Consider the following 19,222-nt stretch of genomic DNA (forward strand, 5'->3'; position numbering starts at 1 on the left):
CCCACCTACTTCACAGACTTTCAAGCCTTGATTTTTAAATGAGTTAAACGCCAACATCACGCATTGATTATATTGACTCTATTTTGGGTATTTTAAATATCAACGTGGAAAATAACAGGAGCCATCCCATTTATGAACTTGGGACTTAAACTTTTTGATTTTCCCAAAATGTTCTAAGTGCCCTAGTTACATATTTAAATGTGATGAGAACAACAATATTTTAAAAAGCAGAACGCCAACAACATAAAGCAAACAAGTTCTGTGAGCACAACCTTTCCTTGTGTACTTGATGTGTGCTCTCATTCCCCACAACTGATGGTGGTTGAAATCTAAACTGCCAAATGGAGATGAAGAGGACTCATACTTTAAGCACGATTACTTTGAGTCATTTCCTTTTCTTTCCTTCCATGTTCTCAGCCACCCATACCCAGCAACCTTCAGTTTTGGGCTGATGGTTGGTAGAGTGAGGACTTACTGCACAATTTTGAGTTTGTGTAAGCTTTTGTGAAGAGCTCTGATCTCAGTACAAAAATTGTCCTCTCCTGACTGCATTAATACCAGAGTCTGGCCTCTGATTCTAACAGTAAACATTTTTTTAAGAGTATGAGGTAATTAACTGAATTTCAAAGAATGATGGACAATTTATCGTATATATTCATATGTAACTTATAAACTAATATAATTTTTGGAGACATACACAACCAAATTATAAGGTCAGCAGGCTGTAGGTGTGACTTGGTTTGTTTTTATGCAATCAACTTATCCAGGGCTTTTAAACCAGTACTTGCTGAAATGTGGGGACCCAAATGAAGCATTAATCAGAATCCTAGAATGAGTCAGGAAGATAATCTGAATAGGTAGAAGACTACCCACTCCTCCTAATCCTGTGGGGGTTACATGGGTACAGCCTTCTGCCTATTCAGATTATCTTCTCCTTCTAAAAGTAATCAAATCTTACAAAGTTTACTCACATGGCAGAATGTGAACTTTTTCTTACAGTTTGAAGATTCAGTGTAAAACATGCAAAAGTAGCTGGAATTAGTCTTACTAAGCTACAGGATTCTCTTTACCAAGTAAGAACTTACATGAAAAGAAGTGCTAAGATGGTGCTGACGTTCATAATCCAAATGTATTTTGTCCTGTGCTATTTATTTATTTTTAGAGACAGGGTCTCTCTATGTGGCCCAGGCTTGAGTGCAGTGGCTATTTCAGAGGAGAGCAATCATGGTGCACTTCAGTCCGAAACTCTTGGGCTCAAGTGATTCTCCCGCCTCAGCCTCCTGAGTAGTGGGGACTACAGGCACACTCAGCCTTCCTGGCTCTGCCCTGTCCTTTTTAGCAGGGCAAGTGGGCAAATAACCTTTCTAAGTAAATAATTAATCAGCGGCAACAGAAGCCATAAGGCTTTTTACTCATATATTCTGATCCAGGTGTTTGGTTTTGCCTTTTTTTTTTTTTTTTTGGTGGGCTGCTCATGGCCATAGAATGCATACAACTTTGGATAAGCATTTTAGTCTTCTGAGCCTCAGTCTCTTGTGTTGCTTGATTGTAGTAAATGTGACCTTGTTCTCCAAATACGTGGTACCATGTCCTGACTCCAGGCCTTTGTGTGGGCTGTTCTTGGGTGTGGACTGCCTGCCACCTGTCCTTCCTCTTTGAGCATAATTCATGGCTTTTTAATGGCCACTTGTGACCTTTTTCCCCTGTTGGGTTAACTCTTAGAGGTAGGACTCTGTCATTGCCTTGGGCAGCATTGCCTCTGCTGGTGCCTTCTCATGGCATACACTCAGTAAGTGCTGAATAAATGGGTATATGGCTTAGGGTAAAGCATCTGGGAGAAGAAGCTGAGTCTAGAAAGGAAATGGCTTGGCTAAGGTCACTCTGAAACATTGCAAGTATGTAAGTACAAGTAGTAGAACAGATGTGTACTACCACCAAGATGGAGCAAGAAATCTGCCTCGTCCATTTCTCTATCCTTGGTCAAGATAAAAAATATAAAGTACACAATACGAAAGAAGAGATGACACGGGTGCTTTAGAGGATTAGGTTTGTATTTATAAACTGTATGATTTGCTAATTCCTTTTTAATGAATGGTTATTTACAGCGAGTACTTGGGGGGAGAAAAAGACTTATGTTGGTTACCCAGGGACTGTAGAATTTTATATTTGTCTGTTGGTTGCAATATTGCTCTTTTCTTTTGAGATAGGGTCTCACCTGTTACCTGGTGTGGAGTGCAGTGGTGCAATCATAGCTCACTGTAACCTGGCACTCCTGGGCTCAAGCTCTCCTCCCAGCTCGTTCTCTTAAGTAGTTAGGACTACAGGCAGATGCCACCATGCTTGGCTAATTTTAAAATTTTTTATGGAGTCAGTCTTGCCATGTTTGGGCTGATCTCTGTAACTCCTGGCCTCAAGTGATCCTCCTGCCTTGGCCTCCCAAAGTGCTGGGATTACAAGTGTGAACCACTGTGCCTGGCCAAGTTGCAGTATAGCTTTTTACTTTTTTGTTTTTTTGGGACAGTATTTTGCTGTGTTACCCAGGTTAGAGTGGAGTCATATGATCATGGCTCATTGCAGCCTTGACCACCTGGGCTCAATCGATCCTCCTACCTCAGCCTCCTGAGTAGCTGGGACAACAGGCATGTGCCACCATGCCTGGCTAATTTTTGTGTGTTTTGTAGAGACGGGGTTTCACCATGTTGCCCAGGCTGGTCATGAACTCCTGGGCTCAGGTGATCCTCCCACTTCGGCCTCGTGCCTGGCCTGCAGTATAGCTTTTGAAAGAATTGATTGATTTGATTACATTTGGTTTGCTAGTTAAAAAATCAAGACAGATTGGCCGGGTGCAGTGGCTCACGCCTGTAATCCCAGCACTTTGGGAGGCTGAAGTGGGTGGATCATGAGGTCAGGAGATCAAGACCATCCTGGCTAACATGATGAAACCCTGTTTGTACTAAAAAAAAAAAAAAAAAATACAGAAATTTAGCCGGGTGTGGTGGTGGACGCCTGTAGTCCCAGCTACTCGGGAGGCTGAGGCAGGAGAATGGCGTTAACCCGGGAGGCGGAGCTTGCAGTGAGCCAAGATTGCGCCACTGCACTCCAGCCTGGGAGAGAGTGAGACTCTGTCTCAAAAAAAAAAAAGTTCAAGACAGATTTTGGCTGGGCGCGGTGGCTCAAGCTTGTAATCCCAGCACTTTGGGAGGCTGAGGCGGGTGGATCACGAGGTCAGGAGATTGAGACCATCCTGGCTAACATGGTGAAACCCTGTCTCTACTAAAAATATAAAAAATTAGCTGGGCATGGTTGCGGTGCCTATAGTTCCAGCTACTCGGGAGGCTGAGGCAGGAGAATGGCGTGAACCTGGGAGGCAGAGCTTGCAGTGAGCTGAGATTGCGCCGCTGCACTCCAGCCTGGGCGACAGAGTGAGACCCCCGTCTCAAAAAAAAAAAAAAAAAAATCAAGACAGATTTCAAATTAGTTTTGTTTTAGCATCTGCTTTCTTAAAACCACCTGGCCCCAGATGAGTTTTCAAAGCATCTTACTTTCTGTAATACTTAGTGGTTTCAACAAAATACACAAGGATAGAAATTGCAGTGTTGGTTAGCTGAGTGATGGCCTCAGCTCAAAAACTCCAGTAGTGGATAGGCACAGTGGCTCATGCCTGTAATTGCAGCACTTCGGGAGGCTGAGGTGGGAGGATTGCTTGAGACTACGAGTTTGACACCAGCTTGGGCAACATAGGGAGACCCCATCTCTACAAAAATTTTAAAAACTTAGCTGGGCATGGTGGTGTGTGCGTATAGTCCCAGATACTTGGGAGGCTGAAGTGGGAGGTCACCTGAGTCCAGGACTTTGAGGCTGCAGTGAGCTGTGATCATACCACCACACTCCAGCCTGGGAGATAGCACAACCCTCTCTCAAAAAACAAACCTAAACACAAAACCCCAGTAGTGAGACTACTCTAGTGGGTGTGTAGAAAAAATGCTTTTTTTTCCTGGAAGGAATTGGAACCTCAATTTTTAAGTTGACTGAGTTGGCGCTGAGAGAGTTGATGATGTAAATTAAATTTGTTATGCCATTGGCTGGTGCGGTGGCTCACGCCTGTAATCCCAGTGCTTTGGGAGGCCAAGGCAGGCAGATCACCTGAGGTCAGGAGTTCGAGACCAGCCTGGGAAATGTGGTGAAACCCCCGTCTCTACTAAAACTACAAAAAATTAGCTGGGCGTGGTGGTGGGTGCCTATAATCCCAGCTACTCAGGAGGCTGAGGCAGGAGACTTGCCTGAGCCTGGGAGGCAGAGGTTGAAATGAGCCAAGATTATGCTACTGCACTCCAGCCTGGGCGACAGGACGAGACTCTGTCTCAAGGGAAAAAAAAAAAAAAAAATTTGGTATGCTTTTAGAGGATCTGTTCATGTTAGCAATGTTCTTACATTTCGATGGTTTTCATGTATTTTTTGCTGCTATATTAGGGAGGCTAATGATCAGAAAGCATTTTTCCGACTCCAGTTTTACTGTCTTCAGGTAGTTCTCTACACACTGCCTTGTCTTTCTAAAATACAGATGTCCTGTGTGTCCCCAGTCTTTCCAGGGGGTGACTCTCACTGCCCATTGGGATTCAAGACCAGTCTCTCACTGGCTTTCTGACTCTCACTGCACTACTTGTTTTGCCCTCATCTCAGTTATTCAGCTCATCTCTTTCTGCCATGTTTTTCCTCTGGGCCTTTGTGTGTTCAATTTTTGTTCCTTTCTTCTGCCCATGTGCCCCCTTACCCCATGTGTGTGGGGGATAGGCATGCTTTCCCTCTTCCTTCCCTCTGCCAGTCTCAGCTTGGGCCCCACACTGAATGCTGTGCCTGACTCCTGCCTGTTTTGGGAGGCCCTTGTTTTTTCCATCATCACCCACTCCCATTCTCATTCTGTTTCAGCCGCACGGGCTTCTTGCCTGCTCTGAAGCCCTGCAGCTCTGCTGCCTCCGACTAGTGCCCTTGCTCCTCCTTTGATCTGGAATGCTGTCCCCAGGTATCTGTGTGGCTTACCCCTCACTCTCCTTCAGGTCTTTGCTTGTGCTTCTCCCTCTCAGGCACCTTCTCTGACCACTGATTTAAAGTACTCTGTTGTGACCAGGTACTATTACAGTTTATCTGTGATCCTGGTGCTTTATGAAGCCAAGACGAGAGGATCACTCTACAGGAGTTTGAGGTTGCAGGGAACCACGATTATGCCACTGCATTCCAGACTGGGTGACAGTAAGACTCTGTCCCAAAAGGAAAATAAAATTTAAAAAAATTATTATATATATACACACACACTTCTGAGACGGAGTCTTAACTCTGTCACCCAGGCTGGAGTGCAGTGGCACAATCTAGGCTCACCACAACCTCTGCTTCCTGGGTTCAAGCGATTCTCCTGCCTCAGCCTCCCAAGTAGCTGGGATTACAGGTGTGTGCCACCATGCCTGGCTAATATATATATATATGTGTGTGTGTGTGTGTGTGTGTGTATGTGTGTGTATATATATGTATTTTTAGTAGAGACTAGGCCATGTTGGCCAGGCTGGTCTCGAACTCCTGACCTCAAGTGATCTGCCTGCCTTGGCCTCCCAAAGTGTTCGGATTACAGGTGTGAGCCACGATGCCTGGCCAAAAAAAAATTTTTAATTACTCTGTTGCTATCTGGCACTCCCCATCTGCCTTAGATTTTCTCCATAGCACATACCTCCAACATTCCATGTGAATTCCTGGCTGCATTGGGTCATCTGTGAAGGCAGGGACTTTTCTCCTTTTGCTTGGCTTGCTGTCATGTCCTCAGCACCTGGAATGGTACCTGAGTGACTGTCAGGCATTCAGTGACTATTTGAATACATACACAGCCCTCAGTACTTTGTATGCCTTAGGGGGCATAATATGTCCCAGAAATGGTGTGAATGAAGGGGAGTGGTGTGAGCATTTTACCTTGATATGGAGTTGGAAAGGTGGAGGGCCATGGGCTGGTGGCAGAGGTCACAGAAGAGCCTTATGCATCATTAGCAGGGCTGGAGAACCGTGACTTAACCAATGCACAGCAGGCGAGGCTGGGAAAGTGTGGACAGGTGGGAGAGAATGAGCAGAGGCAGCATTGCCGGGGCTGGGCCTTAGCGTGAGAGTGGTGCAGGAGAGGGGCCTTGGTCCAATCCTTACAGAAGGAAAGATTGGGTAGCTGCTGGTACCACTGTTACCTCTCTGTGAACCAGGGGAAGGGAAAGTGGGCCTTGCTTCTGACCTACCTTATTTCCTTCCAGAAGGAAGCTCTGATCTCACCTACCTGCCTAAAAATGTGTCCCTGGAGCTTCACTGTTTGCTTAGAAGAGAAAGCCCTAGATCTTGAGCATGTCATGTGGTTCCTGCCTGTCTTTCCTTTATGTATCTATGTGTATATATATAAATATATACAACACTTCTTTTTATTATTTTATTTTATTTTATTTTTATTTTTTTGAGACGCAGTCTCGCTCTGTCGCCCAGGCTGGAGTGCAGTGGAGTGATCTCAGTTCACTGCAAGCTCCGCCTTCCGGGTTCACACCATTCTCCTGCCTCAGCCTCCCAAGTAGCTGGGACTACAGGCGCCCGCCGCCACGCCTGGCTAATTTTTTTGTATTTTTAGTAGAGACGGGGTTTCACTGTGTTAGCCAGGATGGTCTCGATCTCCTGACCTCGTGATCCGTCCGCCTCAGCCTCCCAAAATGCTAGGATTACAGGCTTGAGCCACTGCGCCTGGCCTACAACACATTTTTAAAAAAATGTGTATTTTTTCTTTCCTCTGTGACTCTGGCCAGTGATCCTGCCTGTCTTTCTAGCGTCTTTGCTGGCCAGTCCTTTGTGGTTGCTGTGAGATCTCATCATGCTGCCTGTAGCTCTTGTGATGAGCCGTGCCCTGTCCCATGGATCTTTGCATGTGCTGTTGCTTCTTCCTGAGTTGCCTAATTTTGTGTTGCTGTGGTGGTTTTATGGCTCACCCCTCATCTCTGTGAAGCCTTTCCCTATTTCTACCAGAACCAGGTGTTGCAGACCCTGGGCCCATGGCACTTGCTATGTGTGTGTGTGTGTGTGTGTGTATGTGTGTGTGTCGTCTCACAGGTTTGTCATGCCTTCGTGAGTACTGGGCCCTCTTATGACAGTTAGCATGTTGCACAGGTTCTTGCCCCATTCTCTTCTCCAGGTTGTGGATTTTTCAAGGTGAGGGCCCTTTGATATGTCTTCAGTGCCTAAATGTGGAAAGCACTTAGTTAACAAATAGAGATAGTTTTTGGGTATTATTCTGTTTTCCTAATGATTTTTATTTCATAAAAATGTGAATTTCTAGATTTTTGGTTAAAATATGTGTTAGAAATAGGAGGCTTCTGTGTTCTTTCCCCTCCAAAATTCAGAGTTGGTGTAATCTTTGTAGAGCCTTGCTACATGAATCTTTGAGCAGCAAAGCATCTTCTTCTCATTGAATCCTCACAGCAGGAAATTGAATCCCAAAGATGTCAAGTAACTGATCCAAAGTCACAAGGCTGTATGTGATGAAGTTAGAACTCCTGCAGGGCCTGACCTCTGATTCTGTACCCTGGGAACTTACTTGTTTTGCCTCTTGGAAAACTTTAACATACAGCTGTCTATATGTGGATGGAAGACTGAGCCATTGTATTTCTGCCAATCAGTATGGCAGTGTACTTCTGCCTGATATTTCTTCATTCATTGAGTATCAGTTGTGTGCCAATGATGAGCCAAGACCTATATCCTTGTTCCCATGGGTTTTATAGGCCTGTAACGGGATGAAATGGGGAGGGACAGTGAGCAAAGGTCATATCTTTGAAAAACCTGTGAAATACTCCTGCCAAAAAAAAAAAAAACAAACAAACCTGAGTCCAGTCAAGCTCCTATGTTTAACAACCAATCTACAGGAAATACAGGGGCGAGAGAAATACTACAGAATTGTCATTGGCAACACTGAGAATGTGGGAAACTATAAGACCAGTAAGCCATACTCATCAACAGGGAAAAATGAAGGGGTCTGATGACAAGAGACTGGAGGAACATGGACTAATTGTTATTGTAGGGCTTATCTGTGTTTGTGTCAGATCAGTTTGTTAGAGAAACAGCTGAATATCATTTATGATATTTGAGACAATTAGAATTTGGAGCACTGATTATATTTATTATTGAGGAATTATTTTTATTTTTAGCTGTGATAGTGGGTTTGTTATGTTTAAAGTAATTCCTCCCTTTTAGAGGTGCATACAGACATTTACTGATGAAATGGTACATCATCTAGGATTTGTGTCATGATCCTATGGGAGAGGGAGTAGGTTATTTGTGGTTACATCAGGACTTCAGGGCCGGTCTAGGTTGAGAGTGGTATGGGCACATGGGTTCTAACTTTTTTTTGAGATAGGGTCCCTCCTGGACTCAAATGGTCCTCCCACCTCAGCCTCCTGTGTAGCTGGGACACAGGCGTGTGCCACTACACCTGGCTAATTTTTTATGTGTTTTGTTTTTGTTTTTTGAGACGGAGTCTTGCTCTCCATCACACAGGCTGGAGTGCAGTGGCGCGATCTCGGTTCACTGCAACCTGCGCCTCTCGGGTTCACGCCATTCTCCTGCCTCAGCCTCCCCAGCAGCTGGGACTACAGGCGCACGCTGCCACGCCCGGTTAATTTTTTTGTATTTTTAGTAGAGACGGGGTTTCACCATGTTAGCCAGGATGGTCTCGATCTCCTGACCTCATGATCCGCCTGCTTCGGCCTCCCAAAGTGCTGGGATTACAGGCGTGAGCCACCGCGCCCGGCCTGTTTTTGTTTTTAAATAGAGACAGGGTTTTGCCAAGTTGCCCAGGCTGGTCTTGAATTCCTCGACTCAAGCAGTCCTTCTGCCTGCACCTCCCAAAGTTCTGGGATTACAAGTGTGAGCCACCCCTCTGAGCCCTGGTTCTGACTATTCTCTCCACATTTATATGTGTTTAGAATTTCTCATCACACAAAGCAAGTCATGAAGGAGATTAGGTGCATCTAGTAGGGAGGTTATACCTGACAAGGCTTTGGGAAAGACTTCCTGATGTGATAGACACTAGAGCAGGGAGCAGAGAGCAGAACGGGGAGTTGGGTGTTGGCTCCATGAGGGTGGGGGTGAGTATCAGATGGAGGGAAGAGCCTGTGCAGAGCTTCTGTGATAGAGCAGGAAGAAGCTGGTGTGGCTGGAGCAGAGGGTGTCGGGGAAGTTCTTTTAGGTCCTGTTAAGAGCAATGTGAGGTTTTAAGGGTGATGGTGTGACATGAAGCTATTTGCTTTGGAAAGAGGATTCCTCAGATTGCTCTGTAGATTTGAGTTGGTGCTGGGGTTCGGGAAGAGTGTGTACAGAAGCCCAATCTGTGGTCACTCTGTTCAGGTGAAAACCTTTCCTTTGTCCCTGCTATGGGTCCCTGATTGGATTGGACAGCCCTGTCTCCTTGAAATGTGGTGTGGCCTGTGATTTGCTGTGGCCATTGGAAAGTGACACATGACTTATGAGTGGAAGCGCTGAGACACGTGCTTTATCATGTTCCCTTTCTCTTGTTTCTGACTGTGGAAACAAACGGATATGTACTATGGGCAAGAAAGAAAACTTTGGGCTGGGCGCAGTGGCTCACGCCTGTAATCCCAGCACTTTGGGAGGCCGAGGCGGGTGGACACGAGGTCAGAAGATCGAGACCATCCTGGCTAACACGGTGAAACACCGTCTCTACTAAAAACGCACAAAAATTATCCGGGCATGGTGGCGGGTGCCTGTAGTCCCAGCTACTTGGGAGGCTGAGGCAGGAGAATGGTGTGAACCTGGGAGGTGGAGCTTGCAGTGAGCCGAGATCGCACCACTGCACTCCAGCTTGGGCGACAGAGCAAGACTCTGTCTCAAAAAAAAAAAAAAAACCAAAACAAAAAAAACTGGGTTGAGCCAAGTAACAAACAGTTTTGGGCTTGTTACTGTACCATAGCCTAGTCTCCAGTGGTTCTCAAAGTCTGGTCCCCAGACTGGCAGCTTCAGTGGCCTGGATGCTAGTTAGAAATGCACATTTTCATGTCTCAGACCTACTGCATCATAAACTTTGGAGTGGGGCCCAACAATCTGTGTTCTAATGTGTCCTTCATGTGATTCTGATGCCCTTGAGTTGAGAGCTACTGTCTGAATTTCCTGACTGATAAGTCAGGAGGCTGTTGGCGTCAGTCTTGGTGAAAGAGCTTGGTGGTTGGCCATTGTTGGGATTGTGGGTGTGGAGAAAAGTGGACAGGCCTAGCTAGGAAGGCTTCTGGAGTAAAATTGATAAGTTGTGATGTTTGGGATAAGGAGAGATGAGGGGGAAGTTCTGGTGCCATTGATAGCCCTAAGTTTTTGTCTGACAGAACCAGATGGATAGAGGTGCCATTTACTGTCCAGATAGCATTCTTTCTGTATGCATTTACATTTCCTTCCATTTCAGGTTCGGAAACAAGAGAAAGCCCATTAAGAAATAAAAATTTGTGGACTTCCTTAGCTCAAGTAACAGTTTCTCAATGAACCCCACCTTGATACCCCTCCCCCCATTTAAAAGTGTACCCCCTCTGCAGGGCTGGGTGCAGTGGCTCAGGCCTGTAATCCCAGCACTTTGGGAGGCTGAGGCAAGCAGATCACTTGAGGCCAGGAGTTCAAGACCAGCCTGGCCAACATGGCGAAACCCTGTCTCTACTAAAAATACAAAAAATAGCTGGGCGTGGTGGTGCACACCTGTAACCCCAGCTACTCAGGAGGCTGAGGCAGGAGAATCACTTGAACCAGAAGGTGGAGGTTGCAGTGAGCCAAGATTACACCACTGCACTCCATCCTGGGTGACAGAGAAAGACTTTGTTTCCAAAAAAAAAAAGTGTACCTCCTCCACTCTCCTGATCCCACCTTGTTTGTTGTCCCCATCTGCTCTCCCAGCTGTAGTGGAAGCCCGATGAAAGCAGGGCTCTTGTGTCTTGTCCATGGCTGCGTTCCCAGAGTGAAGCAGCACGTGTGGGTGCTTAGCATGTGTGAGCTGAACGAGCTGCCTAGATGGCGATGAGGAGCGAGTGTGGCCCACATGGAGCTGCATGCAGGAGCTGCGTTGCTGCCTCTTGTTCTCTGTTCATGTTTTTCTACACAGTAGCCTAGGATAGAGGCTGGAACTGTCACGAGAGCATGGAGAAGCTTGTTTAACTTAAGACAACTTATTCTTCCTGAAGTGGGAGAGAAAAATGAGATTTCAGCAGAAGCAGCACTACCCACAATGAAAACTTACAAAATGAGACTACTGAGAAAGTTGCAGGTATAAAAATTAGATTTTTCTCCCCTTTTTTGTTGGGGAGGAGATGAGGTCTTGCTCTGTCACCCAGGCTGGAGTGCAGTGGCATGATCTTGGCTCACTGCAACCTCTGCCTCCTGGGTTCAAGCCATCTTCCCACCTCAGCCTCCCAAGTAGCTGGGACTATGGGTGAGTGCTACTGTGCCTGACTAATTTTTGTATTTCTTGTAGAGATGGGATTTTGCCATGTTGCCCAGGCTGGTCTCGAACTCCTGAGCTCAAGCGATCTGGCCCACCTTCGCCTCCCAAAGCACTGAGATTACAAGTGTGAGCCACCACAGGCCTCTTTTGTTCTTTTTTTTGAGACGGAGTTTCGTCTTGTCACCCAGGCTGGAGTGCGGTGGCCCAGTCTTGGCTCACTGCAACCTCCAGCTCCCTGGTTCAAGCGATTCTCCTGCCTCAGCCTCCCGAGTAGCTGGGATTACAGACATGTGCCACCACGCCTAGCTAATTTTTATATTTTTAGTAGAGATGGGGTTTCGCCATGTTGGCCAGGATGGTCTCGATCTCCTGACCTCGCAATCTGCCTGCCTCGGCCTCCCAAAGTGCTAGGATTACAGGCATGAGCCACCGCACCCAGCCTTGTTCTTTATCTGCAAATTGTATGCTTTATTTGTAGAAGACAAATTGGGATTATATATCGTGTTAACAGTTTATTGGGTTCTTTTCAGTTGAGTTCTGAAATCTGCAAGTGTGTCTTTAAAATTCAACTGCCTAGGCTGGGCACGGTGGCTCACGCCAGTAATCCCAGCACTTTGGGAGGCCGAGGCAGGTGGATCACCTGAGGTCAGGAGTTTGAGACCAGCCTGACCAACATGGAGAAACCCCATCTCTACTAAAAATACTAAAAATTAGCCAGGCGTGGTGGCGGCAACCTGTAATCTCAGCTACTCAGGAGGCTGAGGCAGGAGAATCGCTTGAACCCAGGAGGCGGAGGTTGCAGTGAGCCGAGATCATGCCATTGTACCCCAGCCTAGGTGACAAGAGCAAAACTGTTTCAAAAAATAAAAATAAAAAAATAAAATTCAACTGCCTGTAACTCCTTTGAAACAAATAGTGCTGCTTGTTTGTCCAGTATCTACCTTTTTACGCTGAATGCGTGTCTATTTTTTAATACCAGTATGTTCACAGCTGCTATAGGCATTTCAACAAATTAGTGGATTAAATCAGTAAAGGGCAGAAACAAGACATTGCCAGTGCCCTATCTCAGACCCCTGCTTATGGATCAGTGGAGCATTATTGAGGACTCTCTACTGATTCAGAAAAAATAATAACAGAATGAATTGTGGTCATTGCCTTCTCTTTTCTTTGGGAGAGGGGTCCCTGGTCATTCTTGTAAGTTGATAAAACTTCTGAGGTAAAGGAAGTCTGTGTCAGTGGCCTCTGTTTACATGTATTTTGATAGGACCTTGTCCTTGCTCTGCATTTCTGCCTCTGGGGAGTCTCAAGTGGCTGCTTGGGGCCACGCATCATGCTGGAGTGTGGAGGCATGCTCTGGGTCCTTGAGCCTAGCTGCTGTTCATGGCTGTGCCTTCTTGGTGGGTGCCCCTGTCTCAGGAGCTGTTACTGCCTCTCTTGGTACCCATGTACTGTTCCTCTTTGTTACCACCCAGAGGTCTCTGCACCAGTTCTGCAGAGCTGCCCTGATACAGGTAGTCCCTCACTGCTCTCTTCCCTCAGGACAAGTTCCAGGCGCAGGAATGATATAGAGAAACTGAGTTGTGTGAGTTCCAGCCTAGAGTTTATAAAAATTTTATTTCCAGAGATGTGCAATTTGACACATCATTATGGCAAAATTAGCTTAAGTATTTTTAATAATTCTGTAATCAGAAAATATATTTTATGAATAATTTGTATAATACAGAAAAGTGGAAGGAAACATGCAACTCTGCTCTCACCAACCAAAATGTTGAAGCATATTTTCTGCTTATCTTTTCCTTTACGAAACTAAAGCACGTCCATTGAAGACGTATGCTTTGTGAGTCTTGTAATCAAAGGTGACAGTCCCTGCTCTACTCCTCTTCAGAGTTCCATCAAGGCAACCTCTGCTTTTTCAGCTGTTTCCTTTTTTTCTTTTTTCTTTTTGAGACAGGATCTCACTCTGTGGCCAGGGCTGGAGTGTGGTGGTATGATCTCAGTTCCCTGCAACCTCCATCTCCTGGGCTCAGGCAATTCTCATGCCTCAGTCTCCTGAGTAGCTGGTATTACAGGTGTGCACCACTATGCCCAGCTAACTTTTGTATTTTTAGTAGAGACAGGGTTTCACTATGTTGGCCAGGCTGGTCTTGAACTCCTGGCCTCAAGTGATTCACTCATCTTGGCCTCTGAAAGTTCTGGGATTACAGGCTTGAGCCACTGTGCCTGGCCTTTCAGCTGTTTCTATTTATCTGTACTTTAAAAAGTAACTTGCGGCCGGGCGCGGTGGCTCATGCCTGTAATTCCAGCACTTTGGGAGGCCAAGGCGGGCAGATCACAAGGTCAGGAGATCGAGACCATCCTAGCCAACATGGTGAAACCATCTTCTAAAATACACACTCCCAAAAAATTAGCCAGGCATGGTGGCGTGCACCTGTAGTCCCAGCTACTCAGGAGTCTGGGGCAGGGGACTCGCTTGAACCCGGGGAGGCGGAGGTTGCAGTGAGCTGAGATCGCGCCACTGCACTTGAGCCTGGGGACAGAGCGAGACTCCATCTCCATAAAAAAAAGTAACTTGCTTATTTTGCTAATTTTAGAACTTCCAGATTGATATATGTTCAGTTCTATCTGTGGAAGATGATGAAGATTTAGCTTTCTTACCTGCCCCCTCTTACCTCCCATGTTACCTCCCTACTTCTTCCCAACATTCCCAATATTGTGGTGGTTTGATGATCTATTCCAGAACTTAGTGGTTGAAAAAACAACCTGTATTTGTTTATAGTTTTGTAAGTGGGACATGGTTTGCCAGGGTTAGCTTGTTCCTCCTGCTCCATGTGATGCCAGCTTGTTGGTACTGGCTGTCAACTGTGAGAGTTCAGTAGGGACTTTTGGCCATGGGCTTCATTCTTCCCAGTGTGGTCTATCCTATGAGGCTGCTTGGGCTTCCTTGCAGCGTGGTGGCTGGTTCCATGAGGGAGGAAGTGAGATCTGCCAGTCGTTTTAAAGGCTGTAGTGAGAACTGTCATCACTTTTGACATGTTCTTTTTTTTTACATCCCCCTTGCTCAGCTATAGCAAGTCCCCACTTTTGCCATGTTTTTTTTGGTAAAAACAGCTACAGGGCCAGGCTAGACTCAAGGGAGTGGGGAAACAGACCTTCATCTCTGGGTGGAGAGAGTGACAAAGAATTGTTGACCATCTTTATTTATATTTTATTGGCGAGGTCTTGCTCCCTTGCGCAGGCGAGAGTACAGTGGCACGATCATAGCTCACTGTAGCCTCCAACTCCTGGGCTCAAGCAGTCCTCCTACTTCAGGCTCCCAAAGTGCTGGCATTACAGGTGTGAGCGTGAGCCACTACACCTGGCTAATTTTTGTTGGCTGTCTTTAATCTATCACACTTTTATAGCAAGGTTTGGTTTAAATGAATATAAATGGTTATGTTGTTCAGCTAAATCATACACTGTGATGGATAATATTTACTTGTATGACTTTTTGTTTTCCTGGTGGTAAGTTTTTCTGTTGGCTTTATTTTCCATGTATCTGTTACTAATTCAGCCTAAAGTTTTTCAAATGAACTGTATAAAAAGCCTTTGGGATGGTCAGTTACACTAGATCTGTCAGTTCCTTTTTTTCTTTTTTTTCCTTCTGTGATGACCTGTCTCCCTAGAGCTGTCTTCCTGCTCCAGACTGGACTCCTCCCTGTTCTGCTGCACAGCTGTTCACATCATCTTCTGAGTTGGACCATCTGTTTTTTGGATCTCATGTCTTCCTTAGTTTACCTTCATGTTTGGTGATACGTGGTCTGATAATTATCTTAAAATATGTGTGAGGCAACGTTTATTAAGACTATATGGCTGGGTGCGGTGGCTCACGCCTGTAATCCCAGCACTTGGGGAGGCTGAGGTGGGTGGATCACCTGAGGTCAGGAGTTCGAGACCAGCCTGGCCAACATGGTGAAACCAGTCTCTACTAAAAATACAAAAATTAGCCAGGCCTGGTGTTGGGCGCCTGTAATCCTAGCTACTCAGGAGGCTGAAGCAGGGAGAATTGCCTGAACCCGGGAGGCGGAGGTTGCAGTGAGCTGAGATCAGGCCACTGCACTCCAGCCTGGGTGACAAAGCGAGATTGCCTCAAAAAAAAAAAAAAAAAAGTATATGCCAGAGAATCATCTGTGCATATCCTCAGCTGATAGCTTGGTTGGGTATATGTCATTTAGGTTGGTAATGATTTTTTCCTCAGAATTTTGAAGGCATTATTTTATTTTATTTTTTTATTTTTAAATTGTTTTTATTTTTTTTGAGACTGAGTCTCACTCTGTCATCCAGGCTGGAGTGCAGTGGCAATCTCGGCTCACTGCGGCCTCCACCTCCAGGGTTCAAGCGATTCTCCTGCCTCAGCCTCTGGAGTAGCTGGGATTACAGGTGTGAACCACTGCGCCTGGCTAATTTTTGTATTTTAAATAGAGATGGGGTTTCACCATGTTGGCAAGGCTGGTCTCAAACTCCTGGCCTCAAGTGATCCACCGGCCTTGGCCTCCCAAAGTACTGGGATTACAGGCGTGAGCCACCACGCCTGGCTGCTTTATTATTTTTGAGCTTCCCATGTATATTAGTATTTTTTTTTTTTTTTTTTTTGAGACAGAGTCTCACTCTGTTGGCCAGGGTGGAGTGCAGTGGCATGATCTCGGCTCACCTCAATCTCCACCTCCCGGGTTAAGTGATTCTCCTGCCTCAGTCTCCCGAATAGCTGGGATTACAGGCACCCGCTACCATGCCTGGCTAATTTTTGTATTTTTAGTAGAGACAAGGTTTCACCGTGTTGGCCAGGCTGGTCTGGAACTCCTGACCTCAGGTGATCCACCCGCTTCGGCCTCCCAAAGTGCTGGGATTACAGGCGTGAGCCACTGTGCCCAGTCGTATATTAGTATTTTTTGAGACAGGGTCTTCTTCTGCCACTCAGGCTGGAGTGCAGTGGTGTAATTATGGCTCACAGCCTCTACCTCTTGGGCTCAAGCGATCCTCCCACTTCAGCTTCCTGAGTAGCTGGGACTACAGGCATGCGCTTCCACACCCAGCTAACTTTTTGACTTTTTGTGGAGCTGGGGTTCTTGCTATGTTGCCCAAGCTGGTCTTGAACTCCTGGGCTCAAGCGATCCTCCTGCCTGGGCCAACCAGAGTGCTGGGATTATGGGTGTGAGGCACCACGCCTGGCCAAGATTTGACCCTTTTTTTTTTTTTTTGAGTCAGAGTTTTGCTCTTGTTTCCCAGGCCGGAGTGCAATGCCACCATCTTGGCTTACTGCAACCTCCGCCTCCTGAGTTCAAGCGATTCTTCTTCCTCAGCCTCCCAAGTAACCGGGATTACAGGCGTGTGCTACCATGCCTGGCTAATTTTGTATTTTTAGTAGGGAGAGTTTCATCATGTTGGTCAGGCTGGTCTCAAACTCCTGACTTCAGGTGATCCACCCGCCTTGACCTCCCAAAGTGCTGGGATTACAGGCGTGAGCCACTGCGCCAGCCGACCTTTTTTTTTAATTGAGATAAAATTCACATAGCATTTATTGTTTAAACCATTATAGAGTGTACAATTCAGTGGTGTTTTTGGCATGTTCAGTGTTGTGCAAAAGTCGCTGCTACCTAATTCCTAAACATTTCATCAGCTCAGTAAAAAACTGCACTGTTAAGCAGTCACTTTCTATCCTCTCCTCTCCAGCCCCTGGCAGCCATTCTACTTGTGTCTTTATGTATTTGCCTATTTTAGGCATTTTTCGTAAATGGAATCACATAGCATGTGGCCTTTGTATCTAGCTGCTTTCACTTAGCATCATGTTTATCTATGTTAGCATAAATCAGGACGTCATTTCTTTGTGTGGCTAAATATCCATCGCATGGATAGACCATTTTGTTCAACCGTTTATCAGTTGATAGACAGTTGGGTTGCTTTTTGCTATTACAAATAATGCTGCTGTGAACATTCTTGTACAAGGTTTTTTTTTTTTTTTTGAGATGGCGTCTCGCTCTGTTGCCCAGGCTGGGGTGCAGTGGCACTATCTCGGCTCACTGCAAGCTCTGCCTCCCGGGTTCACGCCATTCTCCTGCCTCAGCCTCCCGAGTAGCTGGGACTATAGGCACCCATCACCACGCCCGGCTAATTTTTTTTTTTTGTATTTTTAGTAGAGACAGGGTTTCACTGTGTTAGCCAGGATGGTCTCAATCTCCTGACCTCGTGATCCGCCCACCTTGGCCTCCTAAAGTGCTGGGATTACAGGCGTGAGCCACCACACCCGGCCTGTACAAGGTTTTTTATTGAGACGGAGTTTCACTTTCGTTGCCCAGGCTGGAGTACAATGGCATGATCTCGGCTCACTGCAACCTCCGCCTCCTGGGTTCCAGTGGTTCTACCTCAGCCTCCCAAGTAGCTAGGATTACAGGTGCCCACCACCACACTTGGCTAATTTTGTATTTTTAGTAGAGATGGGGTTTCACCATGTTGGCCAGGCTGGTCTCGAACTCCTGACCTCAGGTGATCACCTGCCTCAGCCTCCCAAAGTGCTGGGATTACAGGGGTAAGCCACCACGCCCGGCCTTTTTTTTCTTTTTTGAGACAAGTTCTCACTCTGTCACCCAGGCTGGAGTGCAGTGGCACGATCTCGGCTCACTGCAGTCTCCGCCTCACAGGCTGAAGCCATCTTCCCACCTCAGCTTCCCGAGTAGCTAAGACCACAGGCACATACCACTACGCCCAGCTAAGTTTTGTATTTTTTGTAGAGAGGATTTTGCCATGTTGCCCAGGCTGATCTCGAGTTCTTGGGCTCAAGCGATCCTTCTGCCTTGGCCTCCCATAGTACTGAGGTTACAGGTGTGAGCCACTGTGCTCCGCCTACGTGGAATTGTTTTATATGAGAACAGAGGTTCTACCATCATTCAGTGATAGCAGGGCTGAAATATATTTCAGGCAGACTAGTGTGATATATTAGAAAATGAGGGTATTTTAGGTATGTGTAAATCATATTTACAAACTTGGGTTTTCCATTTCAGTCTTTTCCGCCCCTGGAGGAATGGGTTGGAGCTTGGTCCGTCTCACGGTCTGGCTCTGGGGAATGTCCTGAAGATCTCACTGCTGTCCTAGTGTTGAGACCTCCTTCTGCTCAGTTGGATTCACGGAATTATCAGAGTGGCCTTTAGCTGACATCTAAGCCAGTGGGCAAGGTGGGAGCAGTGAGGCCTGCTGTGTCTGAAGTGTTAAAGCTCCCCAGAGGACCGGGCACGGTGGCTCATGCCTGTAATCCTAGCACTTTGGGAGGCTGAGGCAGGCGGTTCACAAGGTGAGGAGATCGAGACCATCCTGGCTAACACGGTGAAACCCCATCTCAAAAATACAAAAATAAAAATTAGCCGGGAATGGTGGTGGGCGCCTGTAGTCCCAGCTACTCGGGAGGCTGAGGCAGGAGAATGGCGTGAACACGGGAGGCGGAGCTTGCCGTGAGCCAAGATCGCGCCACTGCACTCCAGCCTGGGCAACAGAGGGAGACTCCGTCTTTAAAAAAAACAAAAACAAAAACAAAAACCCAAAAACCTCACCAGAAGTGCACGCTAGGGCTTACCCAGCCCCAGTCCAGGAAGGAATAGTCTTCCTGCCTCCCCACTACCCTCTACGCTTTCTCTTTTCCTAGCATATCTACTCTTCCTAATTTCTGCCTCTCTCCTCTAGAATATTAGCACCTCAAGAATAAGGAAG

The 19,222-nt window shown here is 46.5% G+C and overlaps 1 protein-coding gene across 6 annotated transcripts in view; it reads left to right on the top strand.

Moving 5' to 3' along the window:
* Positions 1-19,222, top strand: part of NSD2 (nuclear receptor binding SET domain protein 2) — a 128,769-nt gene that overhangs the window by 16,305 nt on the left and 93,242 nt on the right. Inside the window, exon 1 of one of the 6 annotated variants that reach the window (XM_054486552.2) lies at positions 10,761-11,314. The exons of the other annotated variants lie outside the window; for them this stretch is intronic. The gene's annotated coding sequence lies outside the window, so the exon portion shown is untranslated. Of the gene's footprint in view, positions 1-10,760; positions 11,315-19,222 lie in introns of those variants that run through there. 6 annotated transcript variants of the gene reach the window in all.

Source organism: Pongo pygmaeus, chromosome 3 (genome assembly GCF_028885625.2).
Source record: "Pongo pygmaeus isolate AG05252 chromosome 3, NHGRI_mPonPyg2-v2.0_pri, whole genome shotgun sequence".
NCBI classification, from domain to species: domain Eukaryota; kingdom Metazoa; phylum Chordata; class Mammalia; order Primates; family Hominidae; genus Pongo; species Pongo pygmaeus.